The sequence below is a fragment of the Callithrix jacchus genome, chromosome 2 (assembly GCF_049354715.1).
Source record: "Callithrix jacchus isolate 240 chromosome 2, calJac240_pri, whole genome shotgun sequence".
NCBI lineage: Eukaryota > Metazoa > Chordata > Mammalia > Primates > Cebidae > Callithrix > Callithrix jacchus.
The window spans coordinates 116,951,602-116,967,998 of record NC_133503.1 but is presented as its reverse complement, the minus strand read 5'-3'; the positions used below and the strand labels follow the sequence as shown (position 1 = coordinate 116,967,998).

The window sequence follows — 16,397 nt, the reverse complement described above, 5'->3', positions numbered from 1 at the left end:
ATTTCCAAAAAATGAAAATAAAAGCATACAGTAGTTGCTTTCTTTAGACAGGGAATCTTATAAGAGATATGAAATTCAACATCTACTGTACTTTAAGCCTATATCTTACTGATAATTTAAAATTATAATTAGTGTTCTTGGGACTGAATGCTACATAGAAAACGAAATATGCACATATGTATGAGATGTGAGATGCTGCTGCAGGAGAGAAATACCCTATTTTTAAAGCAAAAAAAAAAAAAAAAAAGTGAAGTCTATCCTTTCATTTATATGTCTCATGTAAATTACACATAATTTTAAATCTTCAACACGTTGAAAATGTCCAGGTCTCACAGCATTTCTCCTTTATTATCTTCAATTTCTCACTTGGCCATGGCAATGGACACTTTCTTGAAATATTTACAAATTAAAAATAATATATTTCTAATTGAACTAAGAAATGACCACTAGACAAACATTAATTTTTATTTATATAATCTGGTTAAAAAATATATGATTTTTCTACTCTAAAGGCATTTTCTTATGCAGTAACACCACAAAAATAGCTTAAGTTTAAAATAGTGGATTTCCCATATGGTTAGTCCACAGCAAGATAAAGTTGTAAATGAGGGGACTATGTGAAGAAAACATAAAAAAGCCTTAAGGGCACATGCAAAAAATGTGATATTGCATGATTTACATACACAATTTTATTCCCCAAAATTCAAAGAGAAAAACTTAATATGTCATAACTTAAACTGGATTTCATATAAAGTATTCCTGATTACGTATTTAACTCTAAGATACATAACTCAATTTAGAGCATAATGTGGGAGAGGAGTTAGTAAGAATCTAACCTTTTGCATTTCTTGACTTTTTTGGGCTTGTGGTAATGTTGTATTTATAGAGATTCTACACTTTCAAATTTAAGTCTTGAAATGTCAAAAAAAAAATCCCAAAGCTGAGATCTCACAGAAGGTGATTTTTAACAGTCCTTAAAAGTAAAGACTTATGATCTTCTGACAACTGGAGCTTTCACATTTTAAGATTTAAAAATTTCAATCCTAATATTACATAAGCATACACATCGACACACTTTTAGAGATTCCATTATCTTTGATAGGCCTGGAAAGAAGATGAAAATAAGAAAACAAAAAGTTGTGAGGTTCAGGAATACTGTGTAAGTACAAATATAAAGAAGTAACTACTTAATCTCTTATGTATTTAAAGGTGGCCTCTTATAAGAATATATTTACAATGTAAATCACAACATCTAGTTAATTTTTTGTCATAATAAAAAGTGGAGATTCCCTCAATATTTTGGAGTTGTAACTGGAAAAAAACAGTCTCAGAGAAGTTAAGTGATTTGATCGTAATTGCTAGTTAGTTTTAGAGTTATGTCTGGAATATACCAAGAATCTTGTCTTCAAGTTTCTTCTCACTCCCATAGCTAAAATTTTAAACATAATTCTTGGAATTCATTTATTTTCAATGTATCCTGCTATCATCTATGTAATTACAGGTACGTCACAAAATCTTTAGTTTTCTCATCACTTTCAAGTCAACAACTATTTTTTTACCACCTACTATGAGTCAGATTTAGAGATTACAATGATGGTAAGACAAAGGTTAATCTTATTATTGGGTATTTTATGGTCTCATGAGGGAAAGAGGATTGGCGAACAAATATCATTAAAGGCACTGCTTAATTTGACCAGAAAAGTGTCAAAGTCAAAGGTGACATTCAGTTTCTGATTACCAAGATTAAAGATAGGGTCTGGACTAAATGATGTCTCGGTCCCTTTCTAATAAAAGTTTTAAATTTTATCTTTTCTTCTCCTCTATTGTTTCTTAGATTTATAAATAAATATGTAATCTATAATACCAAAATTTCCAGCAATTCAGTGGAACACAGTGATGTGTTTATGAATAGGTATGCAATGAACAAAGCCTTTTATCTGCAAATGAGTTTGTGAAATTACGGGTTTCTTTGGCATAGGCCTTTAATGTGTTAATGTGCAGTGTTATCTCCAAGAAGAAGATTTTATATGCAATGTTTCCTTTTTGTCCCAATCAAGAAAAAAAAAAAATCCCCCAAATAGGAGCTTTTATTACTATCTTGAGCTCTCAGAATTACTATTCCCAGTTGTATAGTTTGGAAAACACTAGCTCCAGACTGTTGTAATATTCTAACTGGTCTTCTGAAACAACCCGACCTACACATGCACTGGCAAGATAATCCCCCTAAAGAGTTACTTTCATCAAATTTCCCTGTTCAAAAATCTCCAGTGACTCCATGTGGCCTATAAATTAAAGTTAAAACTCTTTAGACCCTCTAGAGATGCTGCTTGTAAATTTCTCTGTAAGTTTTTCTCTCACAATTTCTAAACAAACTCCAGCCACAACGCTGCTGAGTGTAGGTGCTCTACCTTAGATCCTACCACTCCTTTTCTGTGCCTATAACGCCTTCCCCTCTCCACAAAATTACCTGTTACTTCTCCGATAAAACCCACTTTGGGCTCTGTCTTCTCAATAAATCAGCATAGTATGCAAACTCTAAGCTAGTTACCTGAACCACATTTTGTAAAATTGTTATGTTTTTTATTGCTATTTTTCTTTTAAGCATATATTTTCTGCCCCTTTTGGCCACATTGCATAAGTTCACTGAGGCCAGGCACAAGCCTTGCATCCCAGAATTTAGCACATTCTTTTGTACTTAGTAGCATCCTTTTAAATGACAGTAATGACAAGACTACTGATGACAAAGTAAAAATTACAAGAAAAGAGAGGAATTTAAACCAGCAGCCCAAATGATCATTCACAAACTAAATACAGAGTGGTTTACAAAAATATTAACTAATTTTTCCAAATGTCAAATAACTGCTCAGGCAAGAGTTTTCAACTTTGATTTCTGATATATCCTAATGTAGAATATAAGTGCAATATATTTGGTAAACACTGAAATTCCATTATTTATTTATTTTTTTTTTTGAGACAGAGTTCTGCTTGTTACCCAGGCTGGAGTGCAATGGCGCGATCTCGGCTCGCTGCAACCTTCGCCTCCTGGTTCAGGCAATTCTGCCTCAGCCTCCTGAGTAGCTGGGATTACAGGCACGTGCCACCATGCCCAGCTAATTTTTTGTATTTTTAGTAGAGATGGGGTTTCACCATGTTGACCAGGATGGTCTCGATCTCTTGACCTCGTGATCCACCCACCTCGGCCTCCCAAAGGAAATTCCATTTGGAATTTAATGTGTTCTTCATTTAAATGCTCTTAAATGGTTTCAGCATATTTCACATAAAGGAATAGCTTTAATTCAAAATGAGACTTTTTATCCCAATGCAGAAGGCTTACATTAGGAAGATGACTCAGTAACAAATATTCTAAAATATTACCTGTTATAATTAATAAATGAATTTGATAAAACATCAAAGTACTAAACAGTTTATCTCTTAATTTTAGGATACAGTCTAACTTTAAAAAAACAATTCTCACAAGCCATTTGATCTTGCCCATTGAAAAAAATATGTTGCTCACTAACATTTGTTATTGCAATATTAATTCTGAAATTTGGATAAAATTTAACTTCAGCTAACACAAGGCCTTGGTGACCTCCCACCTTGTAAAAAGTCTCATTTTTTTAACATACAAAATTTCCCCTAATTTCTCTTCTTCTAGTAAATGAAAGAAACAGCTCTTAAATTTTGATTAGGCTAAAAGTTTTATTTTTTAAAAAAAGATACACATTTTGAACCAGAGATGAAAATGAATTCCTTTTAAGATATAAAAATAACATTGCCCTTTCTAAATCTACAGTATGTATTTTTAAAGAAACTGTAATATATTCCACTAGTTTAGTAATTCTTGTGAATGTTATTAATTATTTTAATTATGTCTAGTACTTGCATTAATATGTGCATACTTTCTCCCTTTTTGCAAAACCTCTATTAGAGGCTCTGGAAGGCATAAGCCATGATAGTGATGACCCCGTCAAACTCTTTATCTCTGTAACTCAGGGCCTAGGACTGTGCCTGGCACATAGTAGACACTTGATAAATATTTGTTAAATAAACAGATAGCTGGAAAATATGTTCCATGAGGAAAATGAATGTATTGCCTTTTATTAGTTAGGAATCTGGCCCCGGGAGTCAGAATGGCAGTGTTTGAGTTCTGGCTGCACTATTTCCTAGCTGTTAGATCTCTAAATCTATTCCCTTTCCTCACCTGCAAAATGGAATGAAAATAGAATCTGCCTCACATAGTTACCATGAGGATTAATCCACATAAATACCTGACACATAGGGAGCACTCAATACAGGCTAGCTGTATTATCATTATCAACATCATCATCACATTCTTCTTCTTCATTTGTCTTGTTTACTACTTATCTCCTGTTTCAAGCACATAACATATGCTCAATAAACACATGCTAAATGAAGAAATACATCAATGAGGTGCAGATGTACCTGTATAGACAAGTATGTTTAGCTACCCTCAGTATACATTTTGTCAGGATTCAGAAAAATGGCAAAAAATTTAAAAATATAATTCAAAGTTAGTACGATTGAGTTCTTATTTGAATCTGCTTTTAAGAGATCCAGTCACATAGTCCTTTGGAGAATACAGTTCTTTTTATTACCTTTTTGAATTTCTGGTAGTACTTAACACAGATGTTTGCATCATTTGTACTAAAAAATATCCTAGTTAGCAACCAAGTCATATAGGTAAAAATTAAATACAAATGACCACAGACTAAAGAGTGGGTAAACAGTAGCATTCTCATGATCTTTAACTATCTAATCTTAACAAACCAGTTTGCAGCATTTATATTTCTTACAATATTGCTGTACATTGAAGTGTTATAGTGAGGATCATTGCTTTTACACTTTCTAACTTAGAACTTCAGTTGAAATTGTGTAAACAGCAACTAAAGAGTTATATTTCTACTAGTGCCTCCCTGTGAGTAGACAACAGAAATAAGTCTCAGGTCGTGTGGCTCTGAAGTATTTAATTCATCACTGACTTACATATTTTTAGATCTCATATTTGTAATATTTCTCATCAGAAATGCCCTATATTAAAGAGTACTGATAAGTTTTCTAATTTATTTTGAGCTTCACTCTGGAAAGATGCTATCAGATTATAGAATAGCCTGGTTATTTTTAAGGCTTATATTAGTTTTTTTTTTAAATTTATACAATCAATATAAATTTTAGCAGCAAATAATTTAGGTTTTCTGTTTTAAAAACAATATAAATAATGAATAATTATTTTGAGTGGGTGGAGAAAGGCAGGACAAAAGACTCAGGTAATACTTAATCTTAAATTCCTCCATTTACTCGTTTACATTCTTTGTACAATTATTTTCTATCTCTACTGTATTTTCCACATTGAAAAAAGTTAAAAACTTATAAAATATTCACAAGCCCTTTGTCTTCCTCATGACATTTCCCACAAATGTACTGAAGAAAGAACTGCTAGTTCTAAAAGCTGATTCTCCAAGTTAGTGGTTCTAAAAAATGTTAGCTGTTAGTTTGTTCACTATAAAATAACCAGAGGGTGCTTGAGCCTCATCCAGGATTTACTGCTTCTCGTGTCCTGGGGACTGAATGTGCGAGTGTGTCAAGTTGAGAGGAAAGAGAAATAACCAGTATTTGCTTATCTATGGAATCCAACTTCCTTCTAGTTTCTTCTCTCCTTCCTTGCCTCTTTCTGTTTTCCCAGGCCTTGTATGTGGGCTTCTTATATGTATTTCCAATCCTTCTGGGGATTCTAGAAACAAGTTCATGTTGAAGCTGCCTAGTCATTTATTTTGGACCAAGGCTGCTGAAATTCTAGATCTTAAACTTGAAAGAAACACTAAACAAATACCATTTTAAAAGACATATGAATCATCTCCGTCTAATATAATAACTGCAAAAATATATTGACTATGTGTTAGGCATGAGCTAAGTGCTTTGCATATATTATTAGCTGCTATCACATATTTAAAAAGAATCCAAACACAAATATTTTTCCAGAAGCAAGTGGAGGTGAGGAGGGTGGTATTATTCTGACTCTGACTTTATTCACATTTTTAAATAAACATACTTTTTATTTTTTAGTAACTGGGGACGAATCTCTCAAAGATAAATAAAGGTTGACAAAGGTGTTGGTAAAAGAAGATGACTCAGATAGTCAAAAGATGCTTTTTTCTACCCAAGTCCAACTATAATCCTGGGAGTCTTCAACATTCCCATGAATAACCTATCCAAGATTTTGACTGCTAGATTCCTTGATTTACAATGACCCTTTCTTCCACTCCATTGTCACCTGCCCATTCTCGATGTCTTATTCTGGATACTGCAGCATTCTTCTGAAACAATAAATTTAGACATTCCCCTAATTTGACCACAACCTCCTATCTTTCTAATCCTTCATTTTTCTAAATTCCCTTTCTTACCTTAAAAAAAATCTTGCAGGGCTTCCAGTCCATTTATCCTTTCCTTTCTTCCTCTTAGCCCTTGTTTTGTTTTCACTTCTCAACCTAACTGCTTGAAGACCATGGTCCGACATTTCATTGTGCTTTCCTAATCTGCTAGGTCACACAGTCCATTTAAGGTACTTGCCTGGAACACTCCAAGGCTGGATAAACCCAGCTGACTGGCTTGTCCCTGGCTAACAGATTGTTGTTCCTACAAACAAATCGTCATCAACCACAACAGCCCTCAATATTGTTCAGCCATTGTAGTATGCAATTCCAGGCAACTCTCCAGATGTTATCATTTAAAAGTTAAAAACAAAATCATAAAGGCAGTAAAAGAAAATTAAAGAGCACATATGTATATTTGTGGGGAGGGACTTCATGGCATGCCAATAAGACTAGAAACTTAAAAAACTGTATTTTTTGGCTACATAAAAACTAAAAACTTCAGTTTGGAAAGAAACCTTAACAAACTCCATCAGCAAAGCAAAAAGATAAAAGGCAACTAGGCAAAAATATACCACATACCATGACTGTTATCCATCATTTATAAAGAACTCCTACTAATCAATAAAGAAATGACAAAGACTCAATTCAAAAGAAAGACCTGATAATTTATGAGATAAATATAAATGACTAATAATCATATAAAAACATGCTTAATCTCACTGCTTACCAAATAAATACAAATTTAATTGAGACTTTTTTTTGCAGAATAACAAAGATTAAAATAATTAATAACACTTAAGACATAAATGCAAACTTGTATAACTATTTTGCAGAACAATTTGGCTATAATTTTCCAAAGTAAATACATGCTTACCATTTGACCTAGAAATTTCAGTTTTTGATGTTTGTTTTGTAGAAACACTAGCAAAAAGTTGTAAAGATGCTTACTTCAATACTGTTAATATTAGCCAAAAAAAGAAGAAAAATGAATAACTTTCAATAGAGACTCAATAAAATAAATTATGGCATATTCAACCAATTAAATGCAATGTGGTTGCTACAAAGAAGAAAGTTGTATTTACAAACAACTACATGAAAAATATCCAAACTACAATAGGATTGTGTTCATGTTTTTGGTAAATAGAATGTATTATTTTTATAATTGGAAAAAAGTAATAAAAAGAAAATCAAGTTATAGGACAATATGCATATGAGCCTGTTTATTTGGAAGTCTGTGCACACTTATTAATAGAAACAGGTTATTTCTCAGGGGTGGTATGATTTGGGATTTTAATTTCTTTTCATCACTTGAACTTTTTTTTTAGAATGGCCATTTTTAAATGAAAAATGTAGATATTTTCATTTGCCTAACTAAGCCTATCTTACATTCTTTTTAAACCTCAGACTGCAATCTTCCCTTTCTCTTGAGCATGTCAACTGGTCTCCTAATTCCAGGCAAAACCAAAATTAATCCGAATGGAATTCTTTAACTTTTCACTACCAAATCAAAAGACGTGTCAGCATTAAACTAACGCTCTCTCTTTCTAAAGGAAAATTTTCTTCCAAATTAAACTCTCAATCAAATCCTGCCTTATCTTCAAGGCATTTCCATTCTATAGCCTAATTTTCCACATCTTCACATTCTGACTAGCTGTTTATACAATTTATAATTATTCAGGTCTCTTTCGTCTTAAATAAACTAAAACCTCTGTTGACTCTTCCTTCTCTTCCAGTTGTTTCAAAAGTTTTCCTTTCTCCTCCATAGTCACTTCCTTTTCTTTTTAAAAAATTGTGTATATTTATACAATAATCTCTCTCAGTCTTGAGCCTCAGCCAACATATTTAATAGTTTAGTGTCCATGTCTACTTGGAGGTCTGGCAGGCACCTCAAACTCAGCATGTCAAAACTGAACTCATCATTCTCCAAAAAATATTTTCTCTGTTAATGATAGGCATCCATATAATTACCAAACGAAAAGCCTGGACACCAAACTGATGCTTCAGCCCTATTACCCAGGAGAGACCATCAATATTCAGGACCCACTGAGTTTCCTAAACATCTCCCACATCAAATGATTTTCTCCATCTCCACCACTCATCCAGGTCATCATGATCTAACTAGCTTTGCTTTTAGTCCTGTAACTCTTTTAATCCATTACCCTTATTATTGCTAGAATGCTCACTGAAAAATTCAAATCTAATCATATTATATTCCCTTTCTTAGAACCCCTTTTCCAAGTTTTTACAAGGTTAAGCAAGCTCTCCGTGACCTAGTTCCTGTTTATTTTTCTAGGGTCATTTCTTTTTATTGTCCTACCCTTATTATACTCTATTCTTCAGCAATATTGGACTTTCTTCAGTTGTCAAATATACCACATATTCTCTTGTCTTTGCTTGGAACTCAAAACACTAATTTCTGTGCCACCACCCTCATTCCCTACACATAATTTTACTCTCACTGACCTGGAATGGTTAACTTACATTTTTTGGGCCTTTACTTTTTAAGAGCAGGAGCTGTACTTGTTGTCAGGGTTGTGTCCTTATCACCTAGTATAGAACCTGGCATATGGCAGGTGCTGAGTGGCTGAATATAAGTGAAGGGCATTATATAAAAAACTGGCATTAAAAGGGCTGATGAATTGTTAAAAGTTTACTGTCATCACAGACTAGGCCAAGTTAGTTTCCCATATTGCTAAGACACAACATTCTCTTATACATCTGCCCACAGAACTAAGAAAGATATTTATCTGGAGTCAAGCCAGTCCTTAGACTCACCTTCTGCTCTTTTCCTTTACCTTTAAACCCAGCAGAAATTAGTCAGAAATGTGGATATATGGCAGATATTCAAAATTCTTTATGTCTAGAAACAAATTAAAAATCTCACCCTAGAAAACTTGTTTTCTCTTCTTGTACTTGCATTGTTAAGGGCAAAACCAATTATCTACCCTGTAAAATGAGAAAGCATTCATCTTTTCCTCAACCTTTTCATAAAAGTAAGCTGTAGTCTCAGTTCCCTAGATATTTCTTCCTTCCTCTCCCATCTCTGTAACTATTTTGATTTAATTCCCATTACGTCCCCCCTGTAATCTGCTCCTAACTGTTCTCCTCTTACTCTGACTTCTCTTCACACCACCACCAGCACTGTGACCATGCCAGTCCCAAGCTTACAAACTTCTGAGAGCTCCCCACCATCCCTAGAGAATAAAGCCTTAGCTACTTCTTAGTATAATCCTCTCTATCTTCCAGATCTCATTTTCTATAATTCCTCATTCTATGGGTCCTATGCTCAGCCATACCAAATTTTTGCTAGTCCCCAAAACCCTAACACTCTTTTGTACTCTGTACCTGGGCATATATATATATATATATATATATATATATATATATATATATATATATATCTTTTTTTTTTTTTTTTTTTTTGCAGAGAATGTCCTATTTTTCTCTATTCATTACTTCTGGAATCATTTAAAATTTTATTTCCTGTGAAAACCCTTCCCAAACACTGAAGCCAAGCTAGTGACTCCCACTCCCTACTGTGTATTCATAGCACTTTGTATGTTTTTCTAGTGACAGATATCACATTAGTTTGTAATGATTTGTTTACATGCTATTGTGGTGTCTGCTAACTGTTGCTGAAACTCTTGCTAAAACAATTGTAATCAAGCACATGGACACCAATGAATTACATTTCCAAGCTCCCTTCCTCTTAGGTTTGGCCATTTAACTAAGTCCTTGCCAATGGCACAAGCATAGAATTGATTTGTGTAACTTCTGGTGCCTTAAAGAAGTGGGCATGTCTCCTCCATGTTCTCTCTTCCCACTTCCTGTGGTCAAGAATGATGATGAATCTGCAGCTCAGCTGTCGCCATGCAGATGAGAATACTGCCTTGGTGATGGCAGAGAAACAGGACGGTTCTGCCCCACCTGGCTGTGTGGGGCAGAACCACCTGCCCATCTGGATTGCCACCTTGGACTATTATGTGTGAGAGAAATAAACTTCTATAGTGTCTATATTTCTAGGGTCTTTTTATTATAGAACTTAGCTAATAATACAGGCCTTTATCTCCTTTTGTTTTATTTACATCTTACAGATGTGCTATATTTCTTTGTTTCTCCTGTGACAAGGACAGAGTGCTCAATTAATGCTTGCTGAATTAACCTTGAAAAATAAAATGGTACCTTGCCTAGGCTCACCCTTGTGGAGGGCCCAGAGGCAAAGAGGTAGGACAAAACAATACAATATAAAACATATTTCATATGCTACCATGTCTGGGCACCTTTGGAGACATTAGGTCTACTAATGAAAGCTCTGAAGACTCTTAAAGAAACTAAATCAATATACTGGGAAAAGAGGTTTAGAATCTGAGATCAGGATTGAATGAAACAGTAAACTACTCTAAAGGAAGGGGATAAATGAGGACCATCAACTCTACTGGTAGCAGTAATATTCTGAAAAACTCACATCTACTGGATCTGGTCTAATTTCCTCCTGATAATCCTGCTTTATGGTTTTACTAGTAAAGTAAAGTACTGGTTTTACTAGTAGTAGCTAGTCCTCAAAGACAGGTACTCTCCTCTTCCCGCCAATAAATCATGCCTCACAGTGTTAATGCATGTATATATAGCCTCCTCCCATTGAATGTGATGGTCTCATGACTTTCTTTCTTTCTTTTTTTGTATTTTTAGTAGAGACAGGGTTTCACCATGTTGACTGGGTTGATCTCAAACTCCTGACTTGATCCACCTGCCTTGGCCTCCCAAAGTACTGGGATTACAGGCAACAGCCATAGTGCCTGGCCGTGACTTTCTTTTTGAACACCTAATATGGTGGAAGTGATGCTGCATGACTTTTTAGACTAGATCATAAGTTTTGCAGCTTCTGTCTGGTACTCTTGGCATCATTACTTGTTCCTGGGATGCTCTCTCTTAGAACACAGGAAGCCCAAGATACATGGAAAGGTCATGTATCATGCTCCAGTAGATAGTACCAGCTGAATTCCCAGTTGATCCCAGACATGTGAATAAGCCACCTTGAATGTCCAGGGCAGTGATGTTTCAGATGACTCCAGTCCCAATCGGAATTTCACTATAACAATATGAGAGAACTCAGGCAAAAGCCTACCAGTTAAGCTTAATCAACTCATGGAACCATGAGAGATAATAATTGCTGTTAGCAGCCACTAAGTTTTTGGATGATTTGCTACATAGCAATAGATAACTAACTATAGATATAACTGTTATAGCAACAGATAAGTGTAACTGCTATAAACCCGAACCCATTGCATAATGTAACGATTTTTTGAGCATTACTTGGAAGTAGTTTGGGCTACTAATGGAGTGTCTCACGGAAGTCAATATAGCAGCCTTACTTTTTTCTCAGTTTAATATTTTTTTTCTTAAGTTTCAAAATAATAACTAAAAAAGACTACTTGAGACAGCTTTTAAAAGCTCAGTCTTCTTTCAATGTCTTTGCTTCCCAGGGGGAAGAAGAGACAAAATTATTACTGCATAAAAGTCATGCTTACCCTCCGAAGAAAAGGAAAGTTGGTTTGAAACATGGATTTAAAAAGTTGAGTGCCAACATACCAGGATGATACTTTATAGCAATACATAGATTGCAACTGGTAGCATGTATTACTATGTTGATAGAGTTGGCATGTAGCCATTGTGGTATCCAACGAGAACGAACTGTCAAGGCCTCATCTTATACTTATCTCACCCATTCCCCATTCAGTCCAATGATTTCTTTTAAGTATCTCTAAATTTATATTACTGCTTTCCTACAATGGCTCTGGGATAACTCTGCTCTGTCAGATCAATCATTTGATTTCAGAGGAAAGCATCTTAAAGGTTTAGCAGTCTTAGAAGGAGGCAAGAGTGAATCCTCAAATGACTTTAAAAAAAATATAAAGTCTGAATGCAAGGAGTTTAATCTGAAATCTCAATTTCTGTCTTCTTCTCCATCAACTATTCCAACCTCCAGTGTCAGAAAGCTATTCTCGGTTCTACCACAGAACTGACATGTAGGCATGCTGCATGCACAGTCTTTCCCAAACTTCCATAGAAGCTTTCCTATCCTGTGTTCCATCATTCTTGCAGAGATTCTACTAACAAACTGACTGTCCCATTTGAAGAAAAACTTATGTTGACTCTCCCGGCCAAGTCACATTGATTTTTCGTCTGTATGTCTTTGGATTCTATACCTCTCTTCATTTTCACTCTCACTGCCAACATTCAGGCATCAAGAGGGACATAGTCCCTCTTGTAGGGACTATAATAATGAACTTTTAACTGCATTTTCCCTATTTTCAGCCTTTCCTCAGCAATATATTTTACTCATAGCTGCTAGATCCATTTTTTCTGAAATGTAGCTCAGATAGTTCATTTCCTCCAAAATTTTTTAATCTTTTGGCCTAAAAAAAATACGGTCCAGTGTGGATATCCTGGGAGCTCCCTCAAGGCTCTGTCCAACAGGCATAGGGGAGCATAGGGCCCTGCCCCTTGAGGTACAATCCCTTTCCACAACGTGGGAGATGATGCTGAGTCTGCGTCTGTGTATTCCTACAGCTTCTTAGAGTTCTGTGGACATGCCTAGGGACACAGACCATGCAGGAAACATGTCTAGTATGTAAAAATTTTAAGATGAAGTAAGATCTTTAAAAATGTAATATTAAAAAAACACAAAAAGTGAGGATCTGGGCAAGATGCCTGAATAGGAACAGCTCTGGTTAGCAGCTCCAAGCGAGATCAACACAGAAGGCAGGTGATTTCTGCATTTCCAGCTGAGGTACCCAGCTCATCTCATTGGGACTGGTTAGACAGTGGTTGCAGCCCACGGAGGGCAAGCAGAAGCAGGGTGGGGTGGCATCTTACCCGGGAAGTGCGAGGGGTTGGGGAACTCCCTCCCCTAGCTAAGGGAAGCCATGAAGGACCGTGCCTTAAGGGACCATGCATTCCAGTCCAGATACTATGCATTTCCCATGGTCTTTACATCCTGTAGACTAGGAGATTCCCTTGGGTGCCTACACCACCAGGGCCCTAGGTTTCAAGCACAAAACTAGGCAACCATTTGGGCAGACACCAAGCTAGTTACAGGAGTTTTCTTTCATGCCCTGGTAATACTTGGAACACCGGTGAGACAGAACTGTTCACTCCCCTGGAAACGGGGCTGACGCCAGGGAGTCAAATGGTCTAGCTCAGAGGATTCCACCCCCATGGAGTCCAGCATGCTGAGATCCACTGGCTTGAAATTCTTGCTGCCAGCACAGTAGTCTGAAGTTGAACTGAGATGCTTGAGTTTGGTGGAGGAAGGGGCTTCCACCATTACTGAGGCTTGAGTAGGCACATTTATCCTCACAGTGTAAACAAAGCCATTGGAAGTTTGAACTGGGCAGAGCCCACCACAGCTCAGTAAAGCCACTATAGCCAGACTGCCTCTCTAGATTCCTCCTCTTTGGGCAGAACATCTCTAAAAGAAAGGCAGCAGCCCCAGTCAGGGGCTTATAGATAAAATTCCCATCTCCCTGGGACAGAGCACCTGGGGGAAGGGGCAGTTGTGGGTGCAGCTTCAGCAGACTTAAACATTCCTGCCTGCTGGCTATGAAGAGAGCAGCAGAGCTCAGCATTGTGCTCAAGCTCTGCTAAGAGACAGACTGCCTCCTCAAGTGGGTTGCTGAACCCCATGCCTCCTGACTGGGAGATAATTCCCAGCAGAGGTTGACAGATACCTCATACAGGAGAGTTCTAGCTGGCATCTGGCAGGTACCCCTCTGGGACAAAGCTTCCAGAGGAAAGAACAGACAGCAATCTTTGTTGTTCTGCAGCCTCTGCTGGTGATACCCAGGCAAAGAGAGTCTGGAGTGGACCTCCAGTAAACTCCAGCAGACCTGCAACAGAGGGGCCTGACTGAAAGAAAACTAACAAACAGAAAGAAATAGCATCAACATCAATAAAAAGAATGTCCACATCGAAACGCCATCCAAAGGTCACCAGTATCAAAGACCAAAGGTAGATAAATCCACGAAGATGACGACAAACCAGTGCAAAAATGCTGAAAATTCCAAAAAGCAGAATTCCTGGTATCAAAACAGATATATAGACCAATGGAACAGAACAGAGGCCTCAGAAAGAACACCACACATCTACAACCATCTGATCTTTGACAAACCTGACAAAAACAAGCAATGGGAAAAGAATTCCCTATTTAATAAATGGTGTTAGGAAAACTGGCTAGCCATATGTAGAAAACGGAAACTGGACCCCTTCATTATACCTTAGGCAAAAATTAACTCTGCATAGATTAAAGACATAAACATAAAACCTAAAACCATAAAAACCCTAGGAGAAAACCTAGGCAATATCATTCAAGACATAGGCATGGGCAAAGACTTCATTACTAAAACACCAAAAGCAATGGCAACAAAACCCAAAATAGACAAATGGGATGTAATTAAAGAGCTTCTGCACAGCAAAAAAAACTATCATCAGAGTGAAAGGCAACCTACAGAATGGGAGAAAATTTTTGCAATCTATCCATCTAACTAAGGGCCAATATCCAGAATTTACAAGGAGTTTAAACAAATTTATAAGAAAAAACAAACAACTCCATCCAAAAATGGGCAAAGGATATGAACAGACATTTCTCCAAAGAAGACATTTATATGGCCAACAAACATATGAAAAAAAAAGCTCATCATCACTGATCATTGGACAAATGCACATCAAAACCACAATGAGATACCATCTCATCCCAGTTAGATTGGTGATTATTAAAAAGTCAGGAATCAACAGATGCTGGAGAGGATGTGGAGAAAAAAGAATGCTTTTACAGTTTGATGGGAGCGTAAATCAGTTCAACCATTGCAGGTCACAGTGTGGCGATTCCTTAAGGATGTAGAACCAGAAATACCATATGACCCAGCAATCCCATTACTGGATATATACCCAAAGGATTATAAATCATTCTACTATAAAGATATACACACACGTATGTTTATTGCAGCGCTATTCACAATAGCAAAGACTTGGAACCAACCAAAATACCCATCATTGATAGACTGGATAAAGAAAATGCGGCACATATACACCATGGAATACTATGCAGCCATAAAAAGGATGAGTTCATGTCCTTTGCAGAGACATGGATGAAGCTGGAAGCCATCATTCTCTGCAAAGTAACACAAGGACAGAAAACCAAATACTGCATGTTCTCACTCATAAATGGGAGTTGGACAATGAGAACACACAGACACACAGAAGGGAACATTAAACACTGGGGCCTGTTGGGGCTAGGGAAGGGATAGCACTAGGAGAAATACCTAATGTAGTTGATGGGTTGATGGGTACAGCAAACCACCATGGCACGTGTATACCTATGTAACATGCATGTTCTGCACACATACCCCAGAACTTAAAGTATATGTAGAGAAAACAAAACAAAACAAAACATGATGAACTCCTTAGCCTGTTCCCTGTCATCTCATTCACACCTCCAACTTTTATTTTCTTCCTTCTCCAATCACATCAATGATGTATCTGTCAACCTCCTTTTTTGCTATTACAAATGTTTATGTTACATGTCCTGTACTTTCAAGCCCTTGCTCATGCTGAAACTCTAGTTGAAATAGTCTTCTTCCGTTCTATGAATCTTCAAATCCTACCCATCTTACAAGGTTTAGTTTAACGGATCTCTCCTCAATCCCTGAATGTCTTACTGGACCTGATGATTAGATGGAATCACATCTTCTCCTAAATTTCTCTATTACTTAGATTAATAGCTCCCTTGCAATCTTTACCCCTTTCTCTTTGAAGTATTATATAACAGCATGAATGGGAGTGTTATTAATTCAATGTTACTCATTCTTGGTAATACTTAGATTTTACCATTGTCATAGAGAGACTAATGTGGAGAACGCTGTGGTAAGAGAAAGAAGGGTTTTTTGTTTGTTTGTTTTGGTATGAGTCAAAAATACCACAATGTCTGCCACATACATGGCTCTCCTG

At 36.4% G+C, this 16,397-nt stretch overlaps 1 protein-coding gene and 1 non-coding gene across 30 annotated transcripts in view; one reads left to right on the top strand and one right to left on the bottom strand.

The window, feature by feature from the left end:
* ARB2A (ARB2 cotranscriptional regulator A) overlaps nt 1-16,397 on the bottom strand; it is a 513,783-nt gene that overhangs the window by 74,524 nt on the left and 422,862 nt on the right. The gene's annotated exons all lie outside the window — the stretch shown is intronic.
* On the top strand, nt 12,825-13,016 carry LOC118151906 (small nucleolar RNA SNORA73 family). The gene has a single exon (XR_004740301.2). It is a non-coding gene; the product is annotated as a small nucleolar RNA SNORA73 family (small nucleolar RNA).